This window comes from Eptatretus burgeri, chromosome 11, assembly GCF_056783735.1.
Source record: "Eptatretus burgeri isolate ZD-2024b chromosome 11, Ebu_testis_v1, whole genome shotgun sequence".
Lineage (NCBI taxonomy): Eukaryota > Metazoa > Chordata > Myxini > Myxiniformes > Myxinidae > Eptatretus > Eptatretus burgeri.
In genome coordinates this window covers 91,615,354-91,639,587 of record NC_140971.1, presented here as the reverse complement: position 1 = coordinate 91,639,587, position 24,234 = coordinate 91,615,354, and the positions used below count along the sequence as shown (strand labels likewise).

The 24,234-nt window shown below is 42.6% G+C and overlaps 1 protein-coding gene across 2 annotated transcripts in view; it reads right to left on the bottom strand.

The window, feature by feature from the left end:
* Positions 1-24,234, bottom strand: part of LOC147017617 (protein MTSS 2-like) — a 100,710-nt gene that overhangs the window by 62,153 nt on the left and 14,323 nt on the right. Inside the window, exon 2 of one of the 2 annotated variants that reach the window (XM_085847376.1) lies at positions 14,900-14,968. The exons of the other annotated variant lie outside the window; for it this stretch is intronic. The gene's annotated coding sequence lies outside the window, so the exon portion shown is untranslated. The remainder of the gene's footprint in view (positions 1-14,899; positions 14,969-24,234) is intronic. 2 annotated transcript variants of the gene reach the window in all.

Here is a 24,234-nt window from a genome sequence, read left to right as displayed (position 1 = left end):
AGGATGCGGAGCTTGCTGGGGTAAAATGGTTTGCTACCCAGCTATAAAGCACATGAGACTCAGAGACGAGACAACGTCATGAACTGTCTGATTCATACCTAGATAGTGCAACTCCAGGCTACATATAACCCTCGCATACGGTATAGGTCAGAGGCCGTGCACTCACCTTCAACCATTCTCGCCTGAGTTTGGTTCCTGACCTGAGTACAAACTGTTACCCTGCTTCTTCTGTCAACTGTCACCCTGTCACCCTGCCGTCACATAAACTGTCACACCCTGCCGCTGCCGCTTCGCAAGCAAGACGTTGCATCGTTTGGTTTGCCATCCTAAAGAGGGCCATTCGGCTGGGTGTCCCATCTGATAGCATTCTCAGGCACAAATTAAAGACCTTGTGGGCTGGCTCGTTTTGAAAAGAGTAGGCCATTGAATGCCTGCACCTTGGCCAACTCCAAATTCTTTCCCCAATGTGATGGGGGTACTGCATCAGTTATGCAGCCATGCCTCAATAATGATGCCACCGGCAGGTGAAAATTGTAACTGAATTTCAGTCCAATAAACGGTTTCAAGATATTTTGTTTGAAAATTCTAGCTGACATTTCCAGGATGAATTAGAAATTCATTTCCATTGATGTCGTTTTTCTGTGACTACAAGGGATAGCAAGGCACTGCCTTTTATCCCATGGAGTTGATAAAAAACCCATATTGTTACACAGTACAGTACTTCACAACGAGAACGTTCAAATTCATAGATTTTATTACCTGCATCACTGAAAGTGAACAATGGTCATGTTTTCATCTCTGTCTTTCTGTCTGTCTGTCGGTTTGTCTTTCTGTGAGCAGGATAGCTCAAAAAAGTTACGGACGGATTCAGACGAAACTTAGTGGACAGGTTGGGTGTGTGACAAGGACCAAATGATTTGATTTTGGTGAAGAAGATATGGATCCAGATCTGGATACTATAATTTTTAAAGCGATTCTTCACCATTGAGAGATGGGGACAATAACGATATATAGCACGATGTCTCAAAAAGTTATGGACGGATTATGACAATTCTTGGTGGATGAGTCGGGTAGGTGACAAGAACAACCCGATTACATTTTGGTTCAGGTCCGGATGTGGATCCACCCTATCGGTGGGATACAAAACGTAAACTGTTCAGCCTGGAGGTGGTATGTGTTCTACCTAGTACCATTCTAGTTGAACTTGTCATGGCTTATCATACTTGCAAGAAGTGAGCAGCTTTGTGCATATGCTTAAGATTTTGTTACATTGCAAACATTACATTCAAAGTAGAATGCTCAACACCAATATGGAAAACGGTGCCCAGTCGTGTTAACGTCAGGTTGAGGAGGTGCAGATGCACACGCACGTATCCATGGCAAGCTTCCACGGAGCCACGAGCTAATGCTTTCATTATATACAGTACATTCCAATGGAGTGGCGCTGCGCTCTGTTCTCGCAGAGCGCCTGTCGCGGTTTACATTATCTTTCAGAAATCCAGGTTTGTTGCCAAATGTCGTTTTCCTAAGGTAGATACAAGCCTTTTGGATGGCTGAATGAAAGCGATCTTTGCAGAACCCTGTCCAGGGTGTGGATAAGGAAGGCATTGTGATATGGAAAAGGGGGACAGGAAAGGCAATTGCAATAACAAGGAATAACAGGAAATTAGACGCAGGAGGAGACCATTCGGCTCATTCATGCCTGCGCCTGATGAAAGGGTGTTGAAAATAAAAATGTGGAAATTTTGTTTGTTTAAAAATAATAATAATTGTGGAGTGGTGCCTGAAGGCGGTTTTAGGGTGAAGAATATACAGCACCGACCACACACACACACTATCCCTTGACGAGACCCTATCACAGACATCACAATAACCAGAGATGTACACATTCACCCATCCATACTCAAGCTACTTTCAAGTCCTGCCAATATCCCTATAACCCTCTATCTCCAATGCTTCTAGGTACCTACCTACTGTTTCTGCTGCCACTACCTTTCCAGGGAGACCATTCCATGCATTAACTACTCTGAGTGAAGGACCATCCATCCATTGGGACCATACTCTGTGCAGAGCGTTGGTGCTGCCGAAGCAGTCTCCTTGGCTATTGGGAACAATCCTGGACGGGTCGCCACTCCAACACAGGATACCAAGCATGCTGGTACTCATTTTGCCAACCTCGGAAGGATGACAGGCAGAGTCAACCCCACCTGGTATTAATTCAACAGCAGAGGGGGATTTGAACTCAGGATCCCAGGATCCCAAACCCACCACCCTAACCATTAAGCCAACACCAGGCATGAGTGAAGGACCCCTGCCTTATTACTCTCCCAACTCTCCTCTTCTTTACTCTCAGGCTATGTCTCCTGGTTATATCACTGCTGATGTGCTAAATAATTCTTCTGCACTTATTATGTCTATTGCCTTCATTATCTTAAGCATCTCAATCATATCTCCTCATAATCGCCTCCTTTCTAATGTATAAAGCCCTGTCTCCTTCAGCAGCTCCTCATAGCTGAGTCTAACTCGGCCCAGAATCAATCTTGTAGCCTTCCCCTGAACCCTCTCAATGTCAGCTTTGTCCTTCCTGAGATGTGGTGACAAAAACTGCACACAATATTCTAGATGAGGAGGTCATAAATTGGAGGAAAATGATTATGTTGACAGAGGAATAGTAATTACCAAGATTGCCTTGAGCTTAATTATATTCCACCTTATAATGTACTTATGTACTGTACTACATCGTTTATTTATTTTTAATCTGCAGGTAATCTGCTTTGCCCTTGCAATGTTTCCTTTGAAAAAAATTTCTGTCCGGGGAAATCATCAAATCACATGTGTATAAAAATTTGGCTACTTCAGGAGTCAACAAAAATAAAATGTTCCAAAAAAAATGTTGAAACTCAACAAACTGTCCCTGACTCCTTAGTGTGTCTCCCTGGCTTTTGTCTTCTCCGGTTTGATAAACTTGAACCCTGTCCTGACGGCAGAGTCATTCTTTACATGAACTCAACTTCTCACTCTCCATGCACTGACTGATCTTCCACCTCCCAAACCCCAGGAGCACCTCTGGTTGCAACTTCACCTCCGTTCTCACCTCATGTTTGTCTGTACGTTGTATCATCTTCCCAACAGTGATGACTCCATCTACATCTGTCTCTCAGACGATATGGACCAACTAGTAATCATTCATCCAAACTCTCTCTTCTTCATACGTGGTGACTTCAATTGTCATCATGCCAATTGGCTGGATGTTGGTACCTCTCTCACCAGCCATGGCACTTCGGCAAAGGACTTCAATGACTCCATGGGTCTGACACAATCTGTGAACTTTCCCACCCAAATTTCTCCCAATGGCAAATCTTTGCTCCTGGATTTGGTGATGCCAAACTTCCCCGCCAATGTATCTTGCTCTTCCTCTGCCCCAATTTGGCTCTTCTGATCATGTGCTTGTGAAAGTCAACATATCGTTGGCCATTGTCAGAGAGGAGACTCTGCTCCGGCGAGTCTGGCAGTTCACTCAAGCAAACTGGCAGGGACTGCAAGCAGCCATCACACTTCAGGACTGGTCTCCTATATCCTCTGCTGCCAATATACAGTAAATTCAGCCTGTGAATTCTTCCACAGTAGCCTCCTCTCTGTTACGCACAGATTCATCCCATCTCATGTCAAATTATCTTACCCATCCTTCCGCTCTTGATACTCTGAATACTGAAGAAAGGCAGTTGCTTTAAAACAACTTGCACTCTCCTCCTGGAAGGCAAATCGAACGAAAGGCAACTTCAGAGCATTCCACAAAGCTCTCAACAAGTGTGGTCTACTCTCAGGAGAGCCAGAAAACAACATCTGTTGAATCTCAAGAATGAACTTTCCAACTGGTCTCCCTCCTCTAAATACTGGTGGCCCCTTGTCAAATCCGTCTCTGGTGTAAGCTTCCCTTCCTTCCCTTAAAATGGCACCACAGCCGACTCTGCCTGCGAGAAGGCCGAATGCCTCAATTCTGTATTTGCTTAAAATCTTGTGTCCCAAACCCCTCTCCCTCTGCATCCACCCTTCCGAGTCATACCCAACTGCTCCTGGAAATCTGTCTTTTTCACCAGACCCGTCACTACACCTACCCCCCCCCCCTTCCACCGCCTCCCTCTTCTCTCCTTCCTTTCCCTTCCCTCCCCTACCCACTCCTCCATTCACCCTGGTTTTTGTTATTATCTTTCTGTTTCATTATACTCTCCTTATCCCCATTTCTTTACTCCCTGAGACATAGACACACACACACACACACACACACACACACACACACACACACACACACACACACACACACACACACACACACACACACACACACACACACACACACACACACACACCATGGTGAAGCAAGGGGATGAGTTTTCCATTGGTACTCTCACGAGTCGCTGTGGTTTCTTGTCCCTTTCTTCATCGGGAGCTGTGTTTTCTTCACGCAAGTTTTCTCGTGCTGGGATATTTCGAGTTGTGCTTTTTGCTTTCTTTCAAATCTCTGCTTTTCACATAAAGCCGTACCCCCTCCCCCCTCGTGTAGAGGAAGTACAAGGAGTTCCACACTGTAAAAAAAAAAAACATTGAAGGACGTGGTCGGAAGCCAAAGGTGTCACCTCGTCTGGCAAGAAAAGTATGGCGAGAGGCCAACAACAATCCACGGATCACTATTAAGGATCTCCTGAACAACCTTGGCGAGTCTGGGACCAAGATATCAAGGCAGACACTCCAGCAGACGTTGCACAATGGGGGTCTCCATGGACACTGACCAAGAAAGACTCCACTCCTCCATCCCAGGCACAGAAAGGCTCGTCTAGCCTTTGCAAAAGCTCACCTGGACAAAGATCCAAGCTTTTGGTCCACAGTTCTGTGGTCGGATGAGATGAAAATGGAGCTTTTCGGGCACAGAGATGTTGCTTTCGTTTGGCAAAAGAAAGGTGAAGCATAAACCCTAAGAACACAGTCCACACATCAAGCATGGAGACGGGAGCATAATGCTTTGGAGAAGTTTCTCAGCCAGTGGGCCCGGCAATCTCGTCAAAGTGGATAGCATCATGAAAAAGGAGCAGTACATCAAGATCCTTAAGGAAAACATCAAACAGTCCGCAGAGAAACTTCACCTCGGGGAGCATTGGACGTATCAGCAGGACAACGATCCAAAACACACTGGCAAGTCAGTCAAGAAATGGTTCTGGGATAATGATGTAGACGTTCTAGAGTGGCCAAGCCAAAGTCCGGACCTCAACCCAATCGAGAATCTGTGGAGGGAGCTCAAGACCGGAGTGATGGCAAGGAAGCCTTCCAACCTCAAAGACCTGGAGACCTTCGTGAAGGAGGAGTGGGCCAAAATCCCTGTAGAGACATGCAAAAAACCTTGTGAACAAGTATAAAAACCGTTTGGAGGCTGTAATCACAAACAGAGGCTTTTCCATTGATTACTGAATGTGACTGAACTGATCTAAGCAAGGGTATGAATAATTCTGGACATGACATTTTTTTGTGAATCTATCAATAAAATACCCCCGAAACAATGTATTTCTTGAAATGTCTCTTGCAGTGATTCTTTCAGCTGTATGTCACATTCTTATGTAACTTAAGCCAGAAGAAACTCATTCCTCAAATAACACGATTCAAAATACTCCAAATTTGGTAAGGGTATGAATAAATTTGGGTTTAACTGTACATATATACGTATACCCAAGATAAATATTGTTCACATCATATCGATTTTGAATGAAAAGGGGTGACCCAAAAAAAAGGGAACCCATCTTTTGTCTAATATCTTCCATCTTACCAATGACATTATCTTGTTTTTTTCAGATGATTGAAGAAGAGTGAACCACAAGACAGACTTGGAAAGTTGGCAACGATTCTACCATTTTTTAAGATGCCATGGGCAATTAGGCAAAAATACTTCTTCTGTGGAGACTTTTCTTAAAATGGACTCCTACAAGAAGAATTTAACTTCAAATGTGAATTTGGAACTTACACTGCACCCTGCAAGTCATGAATATTTGACTGGCTCAAAACGTTCAGAGAAAAAAAAAATCACTGTTTTAAATCTCAACAGTAAAAGCGCTGGAGATCCAACACATATGGGACATCTTCAAGTTGTAAGGTCTCCTGAGAACAATGACCTTGTTCATGATTCAGCGAGCGGAATCCATAAGAAATCTCACAGGTGTCAGAATCAAGAACTTGGAATTTCATGTGAATTAGCAAAAATAATTCTCATCCACGATGCGAAACTGTATCCAAATAGAGTTCAGATTCAACACAAACTGACTGCATCCCATATGTAGAAAAGAGTGCTTATGTGCCGGTAGATTGCAGACAAGGTTGAAGAAAAGCCAACCTCCTTGTCTGATGAGGCTCATCTCATTTCCTTCTTTTTTGGAATGTCAACTCCAAGAACTGTGTATATTGGGGATCGACAACTCCCAGTCTCGTACTCGAGCGACCTCTCCACCAAAAACAAAATCCACTGCCTGGGGCAGTAAACATGGAATCCTCAGCCGTTTCTGGTTTGAGGACAACACAGGCAAGGCATTGATTCTCAATACAAAATGTTACACCCAAGTTATTGGGAACTTTTGGAGGACTCTAAACAATCGTGGGGGGGGGGAGGGTGGGGGTTAGCAGTGAGGAACAATTGTTTCAACAGGATGGAGCCACTCCCCACACTTCAAATGATTCACTGAACTGGCTCAACACACACTTTGATGACAGTCATCAGTCATCGATTTTAAGGTAAACATTGGCCAAAAGGTCAAAATAGGCCAAATTTTCTAAAATCCTCAATTTTCATCCGATTAACTTGAAATTTGAAGAGCATTTTCATGTCAGGTCGCTGAATTCAACGACTAATTAATTTAAAGGTCAAAAGGTCAACACAGGCCTAATTTATAAAATTAATAGGGCCAAAAACTAAATATATCATAATATCTCAAAAAGTTGTAGACTAGTTATGACAAAATTAGTAGGATGAGTTGAACAGGTGACAAGAACGAGCGGATTGGATTTTGGTTCAGATCCAGCCCATCAGTGGGACACAAAAGTGAACTGTTCCACCTGGCAGAGGTATGTGCTCTACCGAGTGCCACTCTACTTTGTGCTGTTTTGCCAAGTTGTCACTATGAGTGATTTTTCATTTGTTTGTTTGTTTGGCCGCACAGAACTTTTGTGTTTTTCTTCACAACCGCTTGTCGGATTGAGATGAAATTTTCACGGCAAGTGCAACTACTCATGTAGAATATTTTAATGATAATGATGACATCATACATAATGTGGTGTGGCAGCCATGTTGGAAAAACAAAAGCTTTGGACCTCCGTATCTCTGAAACCGCACCAAGGGAAATAATTGAAACTTGGCACATGGGGAAGAAGTGATTTTTTATGTCATAGGTGCCTTCATTATGACATCATAACTGTATATGTAGAATGCTTCATCTGATCAGTATGAAAATTTTTGAAGGTCACCTATAGATCAAACGGTCCACAGTAAAAAAAAACAAAACAAAACCAGAGTTGGTGTCAAAGCCACCCAATGCTCACCTGTTTATACATTTATAGTTTTTAAAAGACGAGTTATCCCCGTGTCGTAAGAGGCGACCAGGGTTGCGTCAGGAAGGGCATCCGGCGTAAAACATGTGCCAAATCACTATGCGGATCATACGGATGATCCGCTGTGGCGACCCCTAATGGGAACACCCGAAAGAAGAAGAAGTTTTTAAAAGACGAGTCTAATAATTAATATTTTTTATAAAGCATTGCAGTGAAGTATAATTATAAAGCAATATATGTATTTGTATATTGTAATCAGTAACAAGAGCGCAAGTGAGCACAATATACGCCCTAACAAGAAGGTATATACAGAATTGTGCTACATGGAAAACAGCATCCTGGTTGCCATGGCAACCACTGTAGATGGCGAACGTATGTCATGACACACCGTCTCCACAGTCTGTACCTATCTATGTACCAAATATGAAACGTGAAAGTTGAAAACTTTGGGAGTTAGAGTGTGGACCGGAACGGACGGACAGACAGACAGACAGACAGACAGACAGACAGACAGACAGACAGACAGACAGACAGACAGACAGACAGACAGACACAGACATACAGAGACAGACAGACATACAGAGACAGACAGACAGACAGACAGACAGACGGACGGTATCACATAATACGCCCCGATATATATCGGGCATATAAAAAAAGTGTGGTAGATAAAAACATGAGAAAGGAAACTAGAGGGGGAGCACTCGGGAGAGTGCAAAACCTCCGCCGCCAATACTGCTGGGTCACTCAAGTGAACCTAAAATCTAATTCATTAGATATTGTCAACAGTGCTAACAGTTATAGTTCTTTTCTCCAACATTTTTTTGGGGGGCGGGGGGGGTTGGAAATCACTTGAAATATGCATAAATGCAAAAAAACAGAAATCAAAATTTTGTTGAAAAAAAAAGTTGCAAAAATTTTTTTTTCTCCAACAATTTTTTTTTGGGGGGGGGTGGAAATCACTTAAAACATGCAGAAATGCAAAAAAAAAAATTCTCCAACAATTTTTTTTTGGGGGGGGGGAACAAGTCCAAAATCTAATGGCATGATCCTTGGACCGTACCTAACCCCCCACCAAGTTTCGTCGAAATCCGTCAAGGAGTTTTTCCGTAATACAAAATAAATTAACATTTTCACGCTCACGCTGATGCTCACGCCGGGGGTATCGCTATAGCTCTGTTCTTGGAACAGGCGAGCTAACCAGAGTTGGTGTCAAAGCCACCCAATGCTCGCCTGTTTATACATTTATCGTTTTTAAAAGACGAGTCTAATAATTAATATTTTTTACAAAGCATTGCAGTGAAGTATAATTATAAAGCAATATATGTATTTGTATATTGTAATCAGTAACAAGAGCGCAAGTGAGCACAATATACGCCCAAACAAGAAGGTATATACAGAATTGTGCTACGACATGGAAAACAGCATCCTGGTTGCCATGGCAAAAACTTTAGATGACGAACGTATGTCGCTACACACAGTCTCCACAGTCTGTACCTATGTACCAAATATGAAACGTGAAAGTTGAAAACTTTGGGAGTTAGAGTGCGGACAGGAACTGATGGAAAACAGCATCCTGGTTGCTATGGCAACCACTTTAGATGACGAACGTATGTCATGACACACCGTCTCCACAATCTGTACCTATGCTCCAAATATGAAACGTGAAATTTGAAAACTTTGGGAATTAGAGTGCGGACAGGAACGGATGGAAAATAGCATCCCGGTTGCCATGGCTACCACTTTAGATGACGAACGTATGTCGCGACACACCGTCTCCACAATCTGTACCAATGTACCAAATATGAAACGTGAAAGTTGAAAACTTTGGGAGTTAGAGTGCGGACAGGAACAGACAGACAGACAGACAGACAGACAGACAGACAGACAGACAGGTATCACATAATACGCCCCGATATATATATATATATATATATATATATATATATATATATATATATATATATATATATATATATATATATATACATACACATACATCGGGTGCATAAAAAAGTGTGGTAGATAAAAACATTAGAAAGGAAACTAGAGGGGGAGCACTCGGGAGAGTGCAAAACCTCCACCGCCAATACTTCTGGGTCACTCAAGTGAACCTTATATCTTATTCATTAAATATGTCAACAGTGCAGAGTTATAGTTCTTTTCTCCAACATTTTCTTTGGGGGGGGGGGTTGGAAATCACTTAAAACATGTAGAAATGCAAAAAATAAATTTTTTTCTCTAACAATTTTTTTTTGGGGGGGGGGGTTGGAAATCACTTAAAACATGGAGAAATGCAAAAAAAAAATTTGGGGGGGGGACCAAGTCCAAAATCGAATGGCATGATCCTTGGACCATACCTAACCCCCCCACCAAGTTTCGTCGAAATCCGTTGAAGAGTTTTTCTGTAATACAAAAAATGTAACATTTTCACGCTCATGCCGGGGGTATCGCTGTTGCTCTCTGTTCTTCGAACAGGCGAGCTAAAAATTGATGACGTCATTGGTCACGTGATTTGGTCGCCAGATTGTTATTAAAAAAAAAAAAAACCTTAAAAAATCTTCTTCTTTGAAGTGGCTGAACATATCGAGGTGAAACTTTACATGTATGACTGTATATCCATGAGGAACAAAAGGTTCACACATATGATGTCATAGGTCACATGGTTTGGCAGCCATATTGAATTAACCCTTAAACCTATAAAAAAATCTTCTCCAGAATGGCTGGACAGATCGAGGGGAAACTTCACAGAAATGTTCCCCAAGCCTTGGGTGTACACGTTTGTTAACGAATAATTGATAGGTCACATGGTTTGGCAGCCTGATTGGATTGAAGAAAAATATTAAATAATGTTCTCTCTGGAACCTCTTAATCAATCGAAATGAAACATCAGAATTATGATCTAGTCGTGGTGGGGAATACGTTTGAAATTTCAACTTGACTGGCCACATTTATTCAATTTTATTGATCTTTATCTTTTATTTTTTTTTTTGGAATAAGGCTCACTTGGCTGTGCCTGGATGGGTTTTCGGATGGAGGAGTAGCAGCTGAAATGTGAATCTATCCAGGTTCCTCCTGGTGCCTTCATCTTTCCTTTTTGCTTGTTTGGGTTCCTTATGATGACTCCAAAAGCAGGACTGTACCGATTTGGTCTTCCATTTGATTCGATTTGAATTTATTTTAATGCCATTCTAAATTCAATTGAATAATAATAATGAACAACATCATGGGTCAGGGTCAGACAATCAAAGTGGGGTTGCATCAAAGCAGGATGTCTTGGTACCCAGTCATCACTGCCAGCAGTTATAAAGCGGCTGTTCTATTTATGTCTCTTATTAATGACGCAACACACTAGTCCATAAAAACCACACAAAAGAAAACCTGGTGAGCATCTGCAATCTCTGATTGCTCTTTCCAGTTATCTTTGGGGCTATCTCAAGGACAACGTATACAAAGGAAGCTCAAAGCAACAATTATCGATAAAGTTCACGTAATTCAAAAATTATCAACCATTTTGCCCGTCGAATCCAAGTGTGCTCGGAGCGCCGTTGCAAACATTTTGAGCACGTCATTTAAGCACAGTCGGTCCTGGCCTATTCAAGGTAAACTGTGCCAGAAATTATGCCATTTGAGTGATGAATGGGGATTTCAGATTAAACAGGATGGGTTCTGCTGTTTGGGAGTCACCCTGTATGTGTACACCCACCTTCACCCAAAATCAAAAATGTCCATTTTTTTCCTTTTCTTGACCTGATATAGAAATATTAGTCAACTGCCAAAGCCAGAGGAAGATGGTACCCGATAACATTAAGGGCTTGATGAATAACTGAATTTGTGTCAAGTGGAGCATGTGCATGACCCATGCTTAGTTGATAAGACTTTAGCAAAGAACCGGTTGTTATGTGCAGTCGCTCCCAGTCCTGTCTGACATCCCACCCCCAATGTGTGCTGGAAGGCAAGAATGCTGATAGAGTTTAACTGCATCAAAGCCAACCCAGCGGTTCCAATCCATGAAGACTTGCAGAATCTACCAAATATGCGACTGAAGTCACGCAAACCTTTCTGGGGCTCTGCAATTTTTTTTAAGTGATGCAGGGTTTAACACAAAGGACAACTGGCACAATCTCTGGACAGCCAACATTGCTAACAAAGAACCAGTGAGTGATCGGACAGAAGAGCCTCCAGGTTTCGACCTCCCCGGAAACAGTGGTCTGCACTCAACAGGATATGTACTCTCCACATAGGAACATCATGTAATTTCATCATGTAAAACCTCCACAAATGTAATTTCAAAGACAGCCCAGCACGTGACTGTGGTCACCCATATCAAACTATCCATCACATTGTGAATGAGTGTCATCTACAGAAATTTGATGAAGTATTTAGGACAATCCACCGAACAAGTGCTGTGACTTGGCTGTCCAACTTCGACTTATATCTAAGCTGTAATTTGTTATATGCAAGGAAAATGAAAGGTTGTTACGGGATGGCCTCAAGGAATGGCGAGCTGATGCACCAGTAACCCTCAGGACGACACAGCAGAAAAGAAAGACAAAGTGCCCTGGTATTGTTTTAGAGGTGAAACCAACAAAGGACAAGAAACAGAAGGACAACATTAGCAGAAATATTTAAATATTCCTTATATGTCTACTGTAAGCACAATACTATAAATTAACTGTAGCAATAACTGACATCCCCAAGAATCCCAAAATGAAATAAGTATGAACTTCACATACAGCAATGCAGCTCCATGTTAACTCATGACTCTCAACAGAGAAAATCCTCTTAATCAAGCAGTTCATAAATGGGTGAAAGGTCAGTCATGAGCTCCATCTGTGTTGTCAAAGTTTAGACTCTAGAGGGTGCACGCAAATAGTGAGGCCAACACAGGCAGTTGTTCAATAGTCCTCAGAAGGTGAATTCCAGAATCACTGAAGCATAGAGGAGAAACCAATTCAGCCATTGCAGCCGTACCGCTGGTAACGAAGACGGGAGCTCCAAGCTGAAAAGGACTATTTGATTGAAGGACAGATGTCCTTCAATTTGATTTGATTGAATTTGATTTGAAGGACAGATTTGATTATCGTGGATGATAATCTCCAAAAGTAGGCACCGGTTAGCATGCGGATTCCCTTCTTATAATGGCGCGTGAATCACACAAAATGTTGCCACCGAGGTAACACAATATGCGATGTCCAATAGGCAGGCCCAACGCATGACGAGGAAGTTCAGTGGAGAAGAATACCCCAAAGAGGAGATATAAGAAGACAAGCTGAATCTCCTCCACGGACGAGCGCACAGCGGGTAAGAATTGAACCGACTGCCAAAGGGATCAGTGAGTCACTGAACCTCCACAGATTCGCACAAAGTAAACCCGCCTATCTCCTTTTCACGTTGGATGTCGGAATTAAATGGAAGGCACAACTGGAAATGAAGAGTGGCCGCCGAAGGTAGGCCTCAAAGGAACACGGCCTCATGCCTCAATGCTCTCCTTCGTCCTTCCGTCCTCTTCCTCCTGTTCCAAGTTGTGTTTTTTTACTCTGTTGTTCTTATTGTTGTGACTCATTTTATCCTGAGTCCAGAAACTTAACAGCAGGTCTTACTACCTCCTCAGCTTCTACAGTTCAAAGTATAAATATTCTGCAAAATATGTAAACTGAACCAATCATAATTCATGTTAGAAAAAGAAGAGACTGCTCTGTAACAACGGTCCAAATCAAGAATGTTCAATTTTTTTCTTCTTCTTCACTCAATAAAGAAATAGTAAACCGTCAATGCCAGAGGAATGTGGCACATCGAGATACCATGAAGGATTTTAATTAATGAAGTTGAGCTTGTGTCAAATGGTGCAGGTACATAAATTCCATACTTAGTTGATAAAATGAGGGGAGGTTTGTTTCATTTACTGAGTTGAGATTGTCATACTACAGCTCATAGTTTACTAAAGAGGTAAACACCTACTAATCATTATCAATTACTGTATGAAGATAGCCTTCGCGGTTAAAATACCGATGTCATTACAAAACCAGAACAAGTTGGTAAGGAATCCCGAAACAGAAATTTAGGGATACGACGGTACTTGTACCAGTAGAAGCCACTAATGTCCCTAAAATAAACACGAACAAACAACACAAGTAAAATCCCAATAAATTGAATGATAACGTATAATTGCTGCATGCTCTGCTGTGACATCCCTCATCCTTCAGACCTTGACAAAATCACAGGCTGGTCAAACACTTGGAATACGTCTTTGAATCCTGACAAATATCACACTCTCACTCTCTCTCCAAAAGGACTGTCTGGCAAACCCTCCTGTCTACTTTCTGAACAAACCTCTTGAGGAAGTTCAGTCATTCAAACTCCTGGGTCTCACTATCAGCCATGATCTTTATTGAGTAAACTACACTTCAAAGTTGGCCTCCAAAGCCAGCCGCATCCGTTTTCAAAGTTGGCTTCCAAACTGGGCATCCGCCGTCGTACAAAGTCCTTCCTTGACACACCTGAACTCCTAAACACCCACAAGGTCTTCATCCACAACTTGATGGAGGACTGCTCTCCTCTCTTGGCTGGCTGCCCTGCCTCACACCTTGCTCAGCTTGACACCATGGAAACCAAGACCTTCAAGATTATTGAAATCTCCTGCAATGAAGCTGAGTCTATGGGTCCATCACTACGCCATTGCAGACAGGTCGGTGGTATTTGTCTTCGACCACCTCCTTTTTGGTCTTGCACCCTCTGCTCTTTCCACATTCTGTTCCCCCACCCACAGGTTTCTGCAGGGCACACACAGTCTACCATCAACCCCCTTCTGTTTAAACAACCTAAATCCAGGATCACTGCACTCACCTTCCCTCATTCATTCATCTTTACTCCTGCCTGTGGAACCAACTTCCACATTATATTCAATCCCATTCTTCCCTCCAGGTCATAAAGGCAGCTGTTCACCACCTTCTCAGATTGTCCCCAATTCAAAACCATGCTCTTTTCTACCCTTGTTAACCCTACCCCAATCGCTCCTTCCACATTTCCAGTTTTCCCTCATGAGAGTTTCCTTATGTATACATCTTGTCCACCCAATGTATCCTCTCCTGCCCCTCATTCTTCCCCACACCCATTGTTTGTCAAAGTCTGCCTCTATCTTGGCCTTCAACTCTGCTGTTGCTGTTTCCACCCCTCTCTCAACTGTTCCTCTTGTCCTGTTGTGTCCTCATCTGTGCAGTGTACTAGTTCTAGCTCTCCCATGAGCATTGACGATGCATACAAAAAAAAAACTTTTAAAAAGACAATCTCAACTTTAAACTTTTGAAATTCCACATACCGCTAACTGCACATGATCGACAATATTTTTCACCGAAAAATTCGACCTCTGTCCATCACCAAGACAAGACTGTAAAACAAATGGTAAAGGGACAATTATTGGGGCATTTTTGAAACAATACAAGAATGGATGTATACAACAACGTTGGGTAAAAGTGGAGGCCACTTGGCCCATCATGCCTGTGCTCCACCACCACCACATTAATTCAATCCATCAGTGTGTGTATATATATATATATATATATATATATATATATATATATATATATATATATATATATATATATATATATATATATCTGAGGGCAGAGGAATTTCACCAGTGTGCGTTTTTTGAACTTTTATGGGGGGGGGGGGGAGGCATGGGATAGAGGGGAAGGATCACTACACATGTATACAATCATCCATCCATCCCTAAGTCACCATAGTGGGGCAACTTAGCATAACAATGGTGCATTTTGTGAGGAAAGCACCAAATTTGGCACACTAGTCGTCTAACATATTATGAACAGATTTGGATATTGGGCCATTCAAATTCAGCCGCTGATGGCTGTGGCAGCCATTTTCCACTGCCATCAAAAATTTTGAGATGGCCCAATATCCAAATCTGTTCATAATATGATAGGCTACTGGTGTGCCAAATTTGGTGCTTTCCTCACAAAATGCACAATTGTTATGCTATATTTAGCTAAGTTGCCCCACTACTACACCTAAGTTAGGAGAATTCAAACAGCAAACACAATCTATAACAATGAAAGAAAAGTTTGCTTCACAGTATTTAGCAATAATACTCGTACATCCAAACACGGAATCTTCTCATCTTTAAGAATTACCTTCTTGCTATCTATAAGCACTCTGATATAGACAATGCATTGCAATTCTCAGAAGTTAATGAAAAAAGCTCACATAGCACTAGCTTGAGGTAAAGCTGTCCTACGATACATTGGGTAATTACAAATCATCAGCAATTTATGACAAAAATGTGACTAATAATAATATTGTACAATCAGGAAATGAGACCTTCAACTTTGTAGCAAAAACAAATTTGAGATATACTGTATGCTTATCAAAATACTTCACAATTGGAATCCATGATAAATAAAAAATATTTAACCTTCAAATTATGAGATTACATAGTGAGCTATTTGGATACGTGTAGTTCTCAAAATGAAAAATTGTCACCAAGCAAAAATATTCACCTCATTTCCTCTCAATATTAACTGAAATGGACAATGCACAACTCAGTGCAACACAAACCATTTCAATTGTAAATCCCATATCAGATTTCCTCAAACAAAACATGTTTAACGTGTATTGTATATAGGCCTGTTACATTCAAAAGCTTAACTGTGCTCAAACATGGCAGATGCAGAGCTCATGTGCAGTGGCCCTTCAAAAGACAGATAGATAAACAGAGACACACATACACAAATATCAGGCGAGCATAGAAGTATGCACACTTGCCTTTGAGCTGGATAGCCTTGTTGCATCTCAATCTAATTATAAACCGTCACCATCGTGTTTCACCTGCAGGGCGAGGCATCAACGGGTGCACTGTCCATTGGAAGGGGGTTAAGCCAAAGCACCCATCTGCCAGCACTTGAGGCATTGATGGGCGTTAAATTCCCACAAAGACTTTTGAGAAGAGTAGGCGTTCTGAACAAATTAAAAGATTCTGCCTAAATCACCAACATTCAAATGTCAGGCATGGCTTGCATGTTCATGAAAGACTTCAGCCAATAACCTTTATCAGCTGACCCATACAATAAGCTTGGAATACGAGGGTGCATAAAAATGTAGTTGTAATAATAACAAGCCAGTAGGCGGACATGGGTAGTCGACTACCCAAAAGAACCTGACGCGATGGGCCCGTTCGATGGGGAATGACCTGAGGATTAAACACAAGAAAATTCATGATTCTAGCTTCAAGGGTTATTGCTGCAGATTGTTTTTTCGTTAAAATACCCCCACATTTAGAGGTTTTTCGGCCGTTGCTAGGCAACGGAGGGGTCCATAGCAACAGTTATTTCTCACACATAACTAGGACATACCATGAACCTTCCATACCAGTTTCATGTATATCTGACTCATAGTCACTGAGATATAACGAACTTCGTTTTTTTTATCGTTTTCATCCAGGGTTCATTCAAAGTCTATCTTCTCCGAGAGTTTTCATAGGATCCGGCTGGAAATTTTTGACAGTATGGCTGAATGTACTGCCCACAGTCGCTCGTGGCCCGATTTTTGGTTTTCGTAAAAATTAATTTTTTATGATTTTTCAAATATTTCGAAGTCCCGTTGCTAGGCAACGGTGGTGTCCATAGCAACGGCTCTCATTTGCACACAACTAAGTCATGGTATGAACCTTCCAACCAAGTTTCATCGAAATTGCCATTGTATTAACGGAGCACTGGACCGAACAGACAGACAGACAAACAAGCCGATAGGCGGACATGGGTAGTGAACTACCCAATAGAAGCTGACGCGATGGGCCCGTTCGATGAGGAATGACCTGAGGATTAAGCACAAGAAAATTCATGATTCTAGCTTCAAGGGTTAATGCTGCAGATTGTTTTTTCGTTAAAATACCACCACATTGAGGTTTTTCGGCCGTTGCTAGGCAACGGGGGGTCCATAGCAACGGTTCTTTCTCACACATAACTTGGACATACCATGAACCTACCATACCAGTTTCATGTATATCTGACTCATAGTCTCTGAGATATAACGAACTTCGTTTTTTTATTGTTTTCGACCAGGGTTCATTCAAAGTCTATCTTCTCCGACAGTTTTCATAGGATCCGGCTGGAAATTTTTGACAATATGGCTGAATGTACTGCCCACAGTCACTCGTGGCCCGATTTTTGAAAAAATTGATTTTTGAGATTTTTTTTATAGAAAATTTCAAAGGTCCGTTGCTAGGCAACGGATGGGTCCATAGCAACGGTTCTCATTTGCACACGACTAGGTCATTGTATTAACCTACCAACCAAGTTTCATCAAAATCGCCATTGTATTAACGGAGCACTGGACCGAACAGACAGACAAACAAGCTGGGAGGCGGACATGGGTAGTCGGCCGTTGCTAGGCACTGGAGGGGTCCATAGCAACGGTTCTTTCTCACACATAACTAGGACATACCATGAACCTACCATACCAGTTTCATGTATATCTGACTCATAATCTGAGATATAACGAACTTCGTTTTTTTATTGTTTTCGACCAGGGTTCATTCAAAGTCTATCTTCTCTGATAGTTTTCATAGGATCCGGCTGGAAATTTTTGACAATATGGCTGAATGTTCTGCCCACAGTCACTCGTGGCCCGATTTTTGAAAAAATAAATTTTTTATGATTTTTCAAAAATCTCGAAGTCCTGTTGCTAGGCAACGGTGGTGTCCATAGCAACGGTTCTCATTTGCACACAACTCGGTCATGGTATGAACCTACCAACCAAATTTCATCGAAATCGCCATTGTATTAACAGAGCACTGGACCGAACAGACAGACAAACATATAGATGGAATACTGATAATAAGGGTAGAACAAATCACAAAAAAAAAAATTTAGAATTTTCTTTTTTCGACTAGATCGACTACCCAACATATCTACGGAAATACTGATAAGGGTAGAAAAAAAAATTTCAATTTTTTTTTTCGACGACATCGACTTCCCAACATATCGACGGAAATACTGATAAGGGTAGAAAAATCTCAACAAAAATTTTTTTTTCGACAACCCAACATATCTATGGAAATGCTGATAATAAGGGTAGAAAATATGAAAAAAAAAATTTCGACTAGATCGACTACCCAATAATAATTTAAAAAAATAAAAAATATATATACAGTATAAAAAAAAAAAAATATATATATATATATATATATATATATATATATATATATATATATATATATATATATATATATATATATATATATATATATATATATCTTCTTCTTCCTCTTTCGGCTTGCTCCCGTTAGGGGTCGCCACAGCGGACCAACCGTCTCCTTTGTTGTCCGCATAATGATTTGGCATAGGTTTTTACGCCGGATGCCCTTCCTGACGCAACCCTGGTCGCCTCTTACGACACACAGGGATATGGTACACCTATTCTAACCGGGGCATACACCGGGCCCAGTACAACTGGTGCTCATTTCGCCGACCTCGGGAGGATGGCAGGCTGAGTCAACCCCCTGGTGTTTTCGACTTGGTATATATATATATATATATACACACACATTATATATATATATATATATATATATATATATATATATATATATATACATGCATATATTAATTCAGTGTCCCAACGGGGCTTGAACTCAGGACCTCTTGGGTCCCAAGCCACTGCCCTTACCACTGCGCCAACACCAGGCTATATATATATATATATATATATATATATATATATATATATATATATATATATATATATATATATATATATATATATATATATATATATATATATATATATATATATATATATATATATATATATATATATATATTACAGTGCCTATAGAAAGTCTACACCCCCTTTCAAAATTTTCACCTTTTGTTGCCTTATAGCCTGGAATTAAATTGCATTAAATCAGACTTTTTCCACATCGTAACCCCCAACTTCCAAGTGAAACACAAATTCTACAAATTTCAGAAAATTAAGTAAAAATACAAACCTAGAATATTTTGATTGAATAAGTGTCCACCCCAACCCCCAACCCCCAACCCCGCCCCCCCCCCAAGTTAATACTTGGTGGAAGCACCTTTGACAGCAATTACAGCTGTGAGTCTGTTGGGATCGGTCTCGACCACCTTTGCACACCTTGAATGGGTAATATTTGCCCATTCTTCTGAACAAAACTGTTCAAGCTAGTCAAGTTGCATAGGGAGAGTTGATGGACAGCAATCTTCATGTCATGCCACAGATTTTCGATTGGATTCAGGTCGGGGCTCTGACTGCGTCTCTCTGGGTCTCTCTGGGTCTCTCTGTCTGTCTGTCTGTCTGTCTCTCTCCCACTTTGCACAGCTGTTGTTCACTTGGCACACACGTGCAATCGCAGGGTGCTGTTGCTCAGTCTCTGGTGGTACGTGTGGAGCCTGTGTTGCTTCTCCTTTCTCTCTTCTTGTTGTCTAAATGTTTTGGTTTTCGTTTCTCTTTACCCCTTTCTGCTTGGTTTGTGTTGTCTATTGAGTGAGAGAGAGAGAGAGAGAAAGAGAGCGCACACGGTAGGTGGTGTTCGGGTGTTTTTCAGAACCTCCCAGTGCTTGAGGCCTGTGTTCCATCTGATGCATTTGCTAGTTTTAGCCAATGCTTTTTGGCTGCCTTAAACGATTCTTGGACCTTGTCCATATTATTATTATTTTTCCTCCACTTGCTAGCGCCGCTTGTGGAAGGTTTCTTTTGTTGATTTAAACTCTGTTTTTTTTCTGTTAAAATTACTTTTAGCTATGGCAAACATTCGTTTGAATCATAGCATGTACGAGTCACTTACTCATAAGCATGGTCTTGTGTGCGATCTCCCGAGGGAGGTAAAGATAGAGGACGTACTACTGGCAATCGGTAAAATCGTTGCTTTACATAACATCCGTGCAGCCTCTCGTATGAACAAGAAGGTCGTTGTGTTAGTTTCCGAGGTGCACATGGTAACCTCCGTTGTGGAGCAAGGCCTTGTCGTACACCCCGACCTGTTTCTCTTTGTTTCCCCATCAGACACACCTGCGGTTAATGTGAATGTGTCTAACACTCCACCTTTCATTCGGAATGATGATTTGTATGCTCAATTGAGCAAGTTCGGTATGATCGTATCAAAAATCACGATGGTGCCGATACACTCAGGAAGTGGAGAATTTAAACACTTGATGACTTTTAAAAGGGTACTGTACATGATATTGCCTGAAAATGAGCAAAAGTTAAACGTAGTTTTACATGCAAAAATTAACGATTATGTGTATAGAATGTATGCCTCCATGGATGTCATGGCGTTTTATCATCGTGGAGCGTACGGTCATGTGAAGAACTCCTGTCCCGTTTTGATGAGATCATCAGAAAATCAAGAACAGGAGATTGTAGATCCCCCCTCCCCACGTCAAGGGATGGGTGAAAGGGGAGAATCCTCTTCACCACCTGTTCGTGAGCAGGAAGCAACAACCCCCCCCCCACCCCCCACTTACTGGGGGGGGGTGAAATGGTAGAACCCTCCCCATCACATATTGGTGAGCGGCAAACAGGCCCCTCCTCTCTACCTTCTAATGTACCAGAAGTGGTTGGTCCCTCGACCTCCACTGTGCAGGACTGCACTGATGACGACATGGAGGGGTTCGTGACAATGTCTCGTAAAAAAGGGCAAAAAACGTTCTTGTCCTGTCGTCAATGAGACAAAGACAACACAAAGTAAGATACTCATTGTGTCAGATGTGCCGAGCTTGCAAGATGCGTCTCACATTGAGAATCCCTCTTCGGGACTGGAAATTGAACCGGAACCGATTATAATTCTGACTATAATTCATTTGCACCACTCGCTGAATTGCCTGATTTGTACGAGTGTGATGTAGACATTGAGAATACTCGTTCCTCTCAGGAGGCTACAAGTGGGGATTATGATATTTATAGTCTCTGCAGTGGTAAAAAGGAATTTGTCACTGAGGTGTGCACAAAGGTGTGTGTTTGTGATGACAACGCTGATAAGCTGGAAAGCCCCTCAGAGGAAATCTGTCATCCTACCCTTAAATGCAAGGGATGGTAAGAAGGAAGCTACATGTGATAGTGGGAAGTTAAATGGGAATGAAAGGACTGATGGTTCAAATTCTATGGAGATTTGTGCCTTAGAAATGTTTGGATCAGGAAGAGAATGACAGAGATGATGAAGTTGATTTTGATGATACCTCTTCTACCCTGTCAGTTAGTGGATGTTGTGCCCAATAGGATGATGATGGAGACACCATGGTTACAGAAGACGAAATTCTTGAATTATTAAATGAAACCTTCCGGAAAAGGCATGTGAGAATTCGGGATTTTTTCCCGAATCCCCATGCCTTTCTAAAAACTGCGAAAAATATGATTCACGAACCTCAACAAGTCAGGATCTCAGAAACTCAATTCCAGTGGTTGAGGAAGTGTGCCACTAAGGCAGGAAAAGAACGCCAAGAGCAGCAATGGTAGTTTTTTTTTAAAGTAAATGAAGGTAGCATCCCTCAACATAAATGGAGGCCGCAGATGTGTGCGTTACCTCGAGGTGTTGCAGATGTTTAAGAAAGAAAAAAAATTTGATATTCTAATGTTACAAGAAACACACACCAACCAACCATGTGAGGACGAGTGGCGCAGTATTTTTAAAGGTTGCCTTTTTTTCTCCAGTGCCTTTGAGGATGCTCAGACAGGTGTGGCAATTATTGCGCACCCTAGAATCCAACCCTCGTAGATTTCTTGGAGGGTGGTTTGAAAGGGCTTCTTAATTGCTGTGGAATTGATAACAAGGAGGGAAACCATGGGGTAACATCCCTGGGTCAGATTGCGGGAGAGTGTGTCGGAGTGGTGCTGAGGTGTCGTCCACCAGACGGCGGTCTCCTTGGGTTAACCTGAGACGGTCCCTTCGGGTGGGTGCCTGGAATGTCCTATCCCTAAGAGAGGATGATCACCTGTCTCTGTTATCATCTGAGCTCAAGCGTTTGGACATCGGGATTGCAGCTCTCTCTGAGGTTTGGAGACCGGATTGCAGCGAGATAATGGTGGGTGGTTACACCTACTATTGGTCTGGTCACTCTGATGGTTACCATACCCAAGGAGTTGCTGTAGCTGTGTCCAAGAAGCTGACCCCAATGATAATTGAGGTAACACCGGTCAATGAGCGTATGATGAGATGAAGGATTCGTCACTCCTTCGGTGTCATTTCCCTGGTCTCTGTTTATGCTCCGACTGAGGCGAGGGATCTCAACGTGAAGGATGCATTCTACGCCACGCTCGAGTCTGTGGTTGATCAATGCCCCAGACGAGATGCACTTCTAGTCTTGGGGGATTTCAATGCATCGACTGGAACTGATAGGGATGGTTATGAGATGCGTATTGGTCCCCATGGGTCAGGAACTATGAACCAGAATAGCACTAAGTTCCTTGACTTTGCAAGAAGTCATGGACTTAGGGTGGCTGGTTCATGGTTTCAGCGCCCGCAAGCTCATCGCTGGACTTGGTATTCCAACGCTGGCGGTGTGGCAAAGGAGATTGACCATGTCCTCATTGACGGTCGCTGGAGGATGATCCAGAACTGCAGGGTCTACCAGAGTGCTCAGTTCCTCAATACTGACCACAGGCTTGTTGTAGCAACTCTAAAGCTGCACCTTAAAACCTGGAGAATGGTACCATCCCAGCCGAGGCTGGATGTTGGCAAGCTCAGGGATGAGAGAGTAGCTGAGGAGTTTGCGAACAGGCTGAGTGGACACTTGGGGGGTCTGGGTGCTTTGGGGGGTCCTGAAGAGTTGTGGAGTGCCTTCAAGACCACCGTCCTTGACGTTGCCGGTGGATGTCTTGGAACTCACTGCAGGGCAAAGAAGAATTTTGTCTGTCAAGGGACACTGGATACCATTGCGCAGAGTCGCAGGGCCAGGATGAATGGCAGAGCTGAGCTGTTCAGGGAGCTGAGGCGTAAAACTGTACGTGCACATGAGGGTGGACAAGGAGGCCTATGTGCAAGGAATCTGTGAGGGGGTAGAGCATCACCTGTGGACAGGTGATTCTCGTCCCGCTTACAGGGGAATTCGTGCATTGCGTTCATCCAAGCCCATCCCTCGGAGCACTGCAGTTAGAGCAGAGAGTGGTAGGCTCTTGACAGAGGAGTCTGATGTGAAGGCCCGCTGGGCCAGTTACTTTGAGCGGTTGTACCGGGCTGATCCCCCAGCTGTCGAGTTGGGCGTCAAGGGTGTTACAATCCCTGTTGCTGACCCTCGAATCAACTGTGGTCCACCTTCGCTTGTGGAAACACGGGCTGCGGTGAACCGGTTGAAATGGGGCAAATCTCCAGGGATCTGTGGCATCCATGCTGAACTTCTCCAGGCTGGTGGAAATGCTGCACTCGTGTCGTTGCATGCAGTTTTGTGCTCTGCCTGGAACACAGGCATCATCCCAACTGATTGGAAGAGGGGCCTTGTTGTTCCTCTCTTGAAAGGGAAGGGTGATCGCCAAGACTGCAACAACTACCGAGGGGTGACGCTGCTCTCAGTGCTGGGCAAGGTCTTTGCTCGGATAATTCTTGATAGGGTTCGCCACCATCTGATTGAGCACCAGCGTCCAGAGCAGTCAGGCTTTACACCAAAGAGGTCAACGATTGACCGTATC